The sequence below is a fragment of the Sorex araneus genome, chromosome X (genome assembly GCF_027595985.1).
Source record: "Sorex araneus isolate mSorAra2 chromosome X, mSorAra2.pri, whole genome shotgun sequence".
Classification (NCBI taxonomy): Eukaryota; Metazoa; Chordata; class Mammalia; order Eulipotyphla; family Soricidae; genus Sorex; species Sorex araneus.
This window is the reverse complement of record NC_073313.1, coordinates 25,606,262-25,614,348: the sequence shown is the minus strand read 5'-3', so window position 1 is coordinate 25,614,348 and position 8,087 is coordinate 25,606,262.

Below are 8,087 nucleotides of genomic sequence, written 5' to 3'. Positions count from 1 at the left end.
ATCCTGAAAAATATTTAAAAATTCAACTCAACCTCACTGCTCTTGAGGAATTTTCAAATCTGTCGAGACAGAATAAGGGAAGTGAAGAAAAACATGAATTTTCTTCAAAATCTAAATAACCCCAAACCACAAGCCTTGGAGTCTGAAAAAAGGAAAAGACAGTAAGTAAAGATGATTGATTAAAGAAATGCAAATGAGCAGAACTGATTTCCTATCCATATAACTGTGTGGTTGCATTTACTAAAAATGCTCAAGCACTCAGTACAATTCTATACATAAAACTAGGGTTTAAAAAGTATCCTCAAATGTCCCTTGAGTCATGTAAAGTCATTATAAGGGAAGGCAGTTCCTCTCACACACAGCAAACAAGCTACCCACACACCCCTAAATAAAGACAGGAAGCCATGTAGCTTTAGCCTCTGCCACTAAGTGGTAAATTCAAAACCTCTATTATTAAAATATTCATTTGTTGCCAAGGAAATGGGGATTCTTTCCTAGGCTGTAGATTCTGTACTTCAACAATACTAATCAATCTAAACCAATACTTATAAATATGGATCAGAAACTAAGAATTTGAGGAAAGATAACAGAATAGACTAGCACCGTATTCAACAGAGAAAAAAAATCAAAATAAGTAATACCAGTTAATATAAGAAACTGCAGTAAAAGTTTTAAATATTTTCAATATGGTATCTATCCATGTACAACCAACTTCTATTTAAAACAGCAGAATATTTGGAATGCTAAAATATCAAAGCACTTAAAATTGAAATTATTTTAAGAAGTAAAATATTCTGCTAATATTCCTAAAAAAAGCATAAAATCAAATCAAGGGATCCTTCCAGAGTAGAATGCAAAGTAATAAGGCAGAATATGAAACAAACTCAAGAGATATGGATGGTAGGCTTAGAGGTCCCAGCGTCACCTAACAGGGTTTTAGTGCGAGTGAACTGAGAGAACAAAGAAATGAATAAGAAATCATTCACTGAGCTGAAGAAAAATGACTAAGGAGATGTGATCCACCAAGTCCTATGTTAATAATCGAAGGGCATCCGCCAGAGCCATGCCACCGGACTCCACGCCAGGCTGTTTCACTCGAGGCGACCCAGAGGGGGCCAGGTGAGAGCCCCCTACCCACCCCAAGGGACCCAGCACTGGCAGCCGAAAACCTCCAGAACCCAACTGCTGCCTCACCAAAGGCAGATCCCCACATGCTCGGGCCTAGCCTCACGTATGAGTGAAGTCCCACAAAACCCAGGTAAAGTGGAACTTTGTGACCTTTGTGACATGACTCAATGACTTTGTGACCTGGGCTCAACCGGGAGTGGAGATCATCTGCCTGCTTCCCCCAGTCTCTGGAGACCCAGGGGTCACTCCCATAAGCCACCTCCTGCGGTGCCAGATAATCTCATCATCGGCCACCATCCAGATCATGCGGCTTTTTCTCCCAGAAGGGAGCATAACATGATACCCTCCATAGCCATGCCACTGGACTCCTCACCAGGCTGTTTCACTTGGGGTGCCCCAGAGTGGGATGGGTGAGAGCCCTCCCTGCCCCAAGAAACCCATCCCCGGCAGCTGAAAACCTCCAGAACCAAACCACTGCCATGCTCAAGGCCACTTCCCACATGCTCGGGTGTAGCCTCATGCATGAGTCAACATATTCCTGGACTGTGTGGCCATGAATGACACATCATAAGACACTCCCTACCCATTCTCCATAAGTACCACACCACATTTGGTGGGGTTCAAATAGTAGGTAACAAATCATAGAGGAAAAAATATACATGCATATATACATATTTTATATATACATATATATGCATATATATACATGAAAGCTCACATCACTCAACCTTTAACAACATGTTAGTGATATCCTAAAGAATATCTTTATGGTCCCTGCCAAAATAGAACAATCTTCACACTGTTTCCTATATGAACACTTTTTTGTAAGCATTATCAGCGGTTCTTCATAACAGACAATCTGTCACTGTCACTGTCATCCCGTTGCTCATGGATTTGCTTGAGTGGGCACAAGTAACATCTCTCATTGTGAGACTTATTTTTACTGTTTTTGGCATATCAAATACACCACCGGTAGCTTGCCAGGCTCTGCCATGCGGGCGGGATACTCCCGGTAGCTTGCCGGGCTCTCCGAGAGGGGTGGAGGAATTGAACATGGGTGGGCCACGTGCAAGGCAAACGCCTTACCGTTGTGCTATCTTTCCAACAATACAAAATATATTATTTTGGTTGTGCTTTGGGACAGGGGCTTGGGGCTTGGGATGGAAACATCCCAAATTTGGTGGTGGGAAGGTCAATTGGTGTTTGAATATTAAATGTAATCAAATATGGTGAACTACCTTATAAAATAAAAAAATAATTGAAAGGCATCAACTTAGACAAGCACTAGCAATTTTTTGGACAATAATAAGGCCTTTGTGACAATAAAACACAATAGTGACCAAGAAATGAGAGTTGGACAACCAGCATAATTCTTGTCTATAATATGTGGTGTCATAAAAGAAAAAAGAGATAGAGGATAGAGAAGGGACCAGTATGACAATAATAGTTGGAAACGATTACTTTGCACAGGAACTGAGTGTTGAAAATAGGTAAAGGGATATACCTGATAACCTTTCAGTAACTATATTGCAAACCATAATACCCAAAAGGGGTGGGGAGAGAAGGAAGAGGAAGAGGAGGAAGCAGATAAAGGAGAAGGAGAAGGAGAAGAAGGAGGAGGAGAAGGAGAAGGAGAAGGAGAAGGAGAAGGAGAAGGAGAAGGAGAAGGAGAAGGAGAAGGAGAAGGAGAAGGAGAAGGAGAAGGAGAAGGAGGAGAAGGAGAAGGAGAAGGAGAAGGAGAAGGAGAAGGAGAAGGAGAAGAAGCAGAAAGAGAAGAGTGCCTGCCACAGAGTCGATGGGGGAGCAGGAGGGGAAATTGGGGATACTGGTGGTGGAAAATGTACACTGGTGAAGGGACAGATGTTGAAACATTATATAAAAGAAAAAAATGGAGCCGCTCTCTGCCCAGACGTGACCCCGAGCGGCTGCACATGAATGGCTCCTCTGTTCCTGAACGCCCATGATCCTGGAGTTCAACTAATGGCTTTCGGCACCCAGCGGCTTCTTGCAGAAATGCCTCTAGACTGTGAACTAAGCTACGGCCCCATGCCGCCCTGGGAGGGAAAAGGTTTTTCTCTCTCGGCCTTTCCTTTCCCCGGCAGTGGTGTGGCGACCGCCATTTTATAAGGCCCACTAAACAGAGGCACGAGCTTGCATTCATGCGACTTCTGGCAGAAATTTCTCTGGACTTAATTACTAAAATATCAGAAATCCAAAACCAGTGGCCGTGCGACCTCATGTGCTCTTCTTTCTCAGCAATGAAAAACAAATTATCAAATGATACCTTTTCGGCAGGTCTGATTGTTGGGGGAGAATTCCAAATAATAATAGTAAGTTTTCTGTTGAAATATTGAATGTAATCAAAGTAAAGAGAAAGTAAAGTGAAAACCATCAGCCACACAGGTGTGTGTGTGTGTGGGGGGGGTAGAATGGGGGTATACTGGGGTTCTTGGTGATGGAACATGTGCACTGGTGAAGGGATGGTGCTTAACCATTGTATGACTGAGACTTAAGCCTGAAAACTTTGTGTTCTTTATGTTTTTTTTTTGCTTTTATGATCATACCCAGCGATGCACAGGAGCTACTCTTGGCTCTACACTCAGGAATTACCCCTGGCGGTGCTCAGGGGACCATATGGGATGCTGGGTCAACTGTGTGCAAGGCAAATGCCCTACCCGCTGTGCTATTGCTCCAGCCCCAAGCCTGAAAACTTTGTAACTTTTTACATGGTGATTCAATAAACACAGTGGAAGGGCATTCACATTGCACGCGGCCGACCCGGGTTCAATTCCTCCACCCTTCTCGGAGAGCCCGGCAAGCTACTTAGAGTATCTCACCAGCATGGCAGAGCCTGGCAAGCTCTCCGTGGCATATTCGATATGCCAAAAACAGTAACAACAAGTCTCACAATGGAGACATTACTGGTGCCCACTTGAGCAAATCGATGAGCAACGGGATGACAGTGACAGTGACAGTGATTCAATAAAAAAAATATCATCCAACAAAACAAAACAAAACAAAAAGTGGAGGGAGTTCTAAATTCTATGAATACACTTCTCTCCCAAGTGGTAATGAATACAACTTTCCAGGCACAAAATAAATCATTCCATGTCCACTGGATTCTTACAGGTTGCCAAATAATCAAGAACTAGAAATATTAACAAAAAATCAAAATTTAATAAGAACGAGTTTATATCCTGTGTACATGTGAGAGAATGGTCAGAGTTCGTAACTCTCCCACATGGTTTTAATCACCATTTTCAATGACCTCAACTAAGACAAAGGACATTGTGAGGGAGGAAAGGACTTGAGTTAGTTTATCAGGGAAGACAGTAAACAAAGGGATGACTGTTACATCGATTTAGTTCTGCCTTCTCCACTGAGAAAGCACAGGTATGAAATAATATGCATAAAAGCATACTGACTAAGTGAACCTGAACCTGAACCCAAAATCTCAGCAAGTGGTCCTCTCCACCTAATAAGCACTCCTATTAATCTCCCACATTACTTTCATCTCCTGAGAAGTGTAATAAAATGACTGCAAGAGTATTTCTTCTCTCTCCTACCCTCTAAGACTTCCAGACTCCTACAATCCTAAGCGACTTTATATTTATTTCCATCTATAATCAGGGTAATGACATATTTTTTTTTATTGAATCACCAAGTGGAGGGTTACAAAGTTCTCAGGATTATGTCAGTTATACAATATTCAAACACCCTTCCCTTCACCAGTGCCCATCTTCCATCACCAACCCCCCCAGTATATCTGCCGCCCCCTCCCACCTCCCTAGTCCCCACCCTTGTACGTGATAAGTTTCACTTCATTTACGCTTATCTCGATTACATTCCATGTTTCAACACACAACTCACTACCGTTGCTGGGGTTTCCCCCCAAAAAGAAAAAGACAGTCCTATTGCCAATGAGGCATTTGATAGTTCTCCATTGCTAAGAATATAGAGATATTAAGTCCTGCTGTTTGTTACATAACTTTTCTTTTTCCCCCTTGCCCCGCGCCACCGAGTTCACGCCTGTTTAGTAATCGCCACGCTGTCTGACAAAGGGAAAAAAAAACGAAGAGGATGATTATTTCCCATCATCAGCCGGCGTGGGGCTCTGGCTTAGTTGATAGTCTAGTAGAGTGTCTGCAAGCAGTTTCTGGAACCAAAGGTCTTGCGCTGATATCGGCTCCGGCTCGAGATACCACCAGCGTCCCGCTGGTCCATGTACCTAATTTTTCCCCTTATTTCCCATTCCCACGCCACCAGGTCTGTTTGCTTAATGGACATCACACTATGTTTGACACCACGCCACATTTCTTCCCGAGAAAGAAGGATATTTCTTCTCAGCCGGCGTGGGGATATAGCTTAGTTCAGTCTAGAGAGATGGCTACCATTTTGATTGCCTTCAATATTTCAACAAAATACTTACTATTCTTGTTAGGATCACCCACAAAAGTCCGACCCATTAATAAGGAACCAATACATATTGCTGATACTAAGATGACGCGCGGTTTTGGGTTTCTGTCTAAAGTCCAGGGAAAAAGTTGAAGGAGAGAGAGAGAGATTTCCGCATGGGGGACATGGCGGAAACTCTCAAGTCACATACTGCAGGTTGCTGGTGGGCTGCTGGTGTCCCAAGCAGCTCCTTCCTCTTCGTCAGTCATTCTGGGGGTGCGGGCGCGGAGAAATGGGAAAGCCCACGTGGCTGCACTCTCTTTAAGTGTCCGATGAGGGCGGAGACCGGTACTTCCCCGCCCTCGATCCCCCGCCAGCCGCGCCGCGCGTTTGGGTGCGTCTCTCCATTTTGTGCTCAGAGAAGTGGGGTAGATGCTGTGCTGTGCCCAGGAAAAGTTGAGGGAAAGAGAGAGAGATTAAAGAAAAAAAAAGAGAAACGCCGGTCCCCCGCTCGGGGGACCTGGCGGAAACTCTCAAGTCACATACTGCAGGTTGCTGGTGGGCTGCTGGTGTCCCAAGCAGCTCCTTCCTCTTCGTCAGTCATTCTGGGGGTGCGGGCGCGGAGAAATGCGGTAATGACATATTTTAAGAGTATTTTTATGTATGACAAAATAGTCTTTATTCAAAATAACTAGAAAAAGAGAACGTCAAACCAGAAGATCAAAAAAATGAGTTTTCTCATACTGGAACATGTGGGGTGTGATGGGGTCTTTTCCCACGTTTACAATTTGTTTAAGGAGTCTTACAAATAAGATGTTACAGTTCACTCTAGAAGTGTAAGATATAGCTATAAGCAGTCAACTCAACATGAGAAAAGAGCACAAGCATGAGAAATGAGACAAAGAAGAGACTTTGAAAATTAAGTCTACAAACTACAGGTTGCTTGGAAAGAGTAGGAGGGTCTCCTCTATGAGCTCAGCGTGGGCCTGTTTTAAGATAATTCAAAGCCCTTCCAAATGAGCTTATTAGATTCTAATTTGGTGGCTCAGAACTTAATAAGAATTCAGATCAAACTGTTCTTCTTTCTCAAAGAGACAGCATTGTCAAAGAGCCAAAATTGGAGTGGGTGTTTGGGGGATTGAGTTATACAGCTTTCACATTATGATTCACCTCTCCACCAGAAAACCCTTCCCCCTTTTCAATAGCATCTGTCATACATTTTTATTCAAATTCCTCACCACTAAGGGCAATCAGAAGCTGAAGAGATGCTCCTACAAAAGTGACCTCCACAGAAATAAAAGTCAATAACACAGCCAGCTGACACGGAGGATGTCAGGAAGTGCAAAATGATGAGGACAAAGGAAAAAGGCATAACTGTGGAAGGCAGGAGAAAAGGAAACAATCACAGGCCCGGATAAAAAATTAGGGCAATTATCTGGATAATTCCGCCTCAAAACTCACTTCTTGATGATTGACATAAATGTGTTTTCTTCTCTGGGCTCCATTTTCACAATAGATGGAGCACTAAAGCAGCAATAATGGCTTTCTATTTCCCATCACTGCTTTTTACACTAAGTTTAAAGGAAATATACCTGCTCAGCTCAAGCCTTAAACTTTTTATCTGGTGTGAAGGAATGTTTTATAAACATAATGCTACCTGACAGTTTGGCTTCAAAGGAAAATAAAATTAATTTCTTGCCTGGATTGTTTCTTGCCTGGATTATACATAGAACATGAAAAGTGGACCCAATTCTTCACTTCATTAGGTTAGAATTGGGTTAACCAGAGCTCCTGGTATAAAGCTACCTCGTGGATCATAATAAGTGGGCTAGGACCTATACCTCCTTGCCAGTTAATTTGTATTTTTAGTTCACACACAAACACACACAATCACACTCTTACTGTGGACACATGTAAGCTCACAGTTTATATTAGAGGACTGCTAGAACTTTGGGAGAGAATATTCAGATTTAGCAATCTTTAGAATTCTGTCAAATACATCTACAATATTATTGAATCATAATCCCATTTAAGAAAATGAACATTAGTGTGGTGGCAACTTGTTGGCGTATAGCAACTTGTTGCACACTACATCATGAAATTTGCTTATAAGTGGATGGTCATGAAGAGTATCATGCTAAATGAAATGAAAAAGAGAGGGACAGATTTGTGGAATATAAAATTTTGGTATTCATTAAATCATTATAGAATCCTCGTGAGGAAAGGCACTGCAAAATAAGAAACCTGAGGCAGATACTTAAGCTGCTTTAAGTATAGTACCTTTAAGCTACTTTACAGTACTTTAAGTACTTTATAGTACTTTAAGCTACTTTAAGTATAGTACCATGCCCAAAGTCGAAGCACTAATAAGTGACAATCTTGAGAGACCAAACTAGCATTCATTTGGTTCTGAAAGCAGACCCATTGGCATTCCATGAGTGCAAAGTACATAAAAATGTACAGCTCTTAAGCGCATGTATGGTGAAGTAGAAAAAAATAACTGCCCAAACACAAGATGAGAATCCTTTTGATGTCTACAGTTTGAGCCAAATGACACCATGACA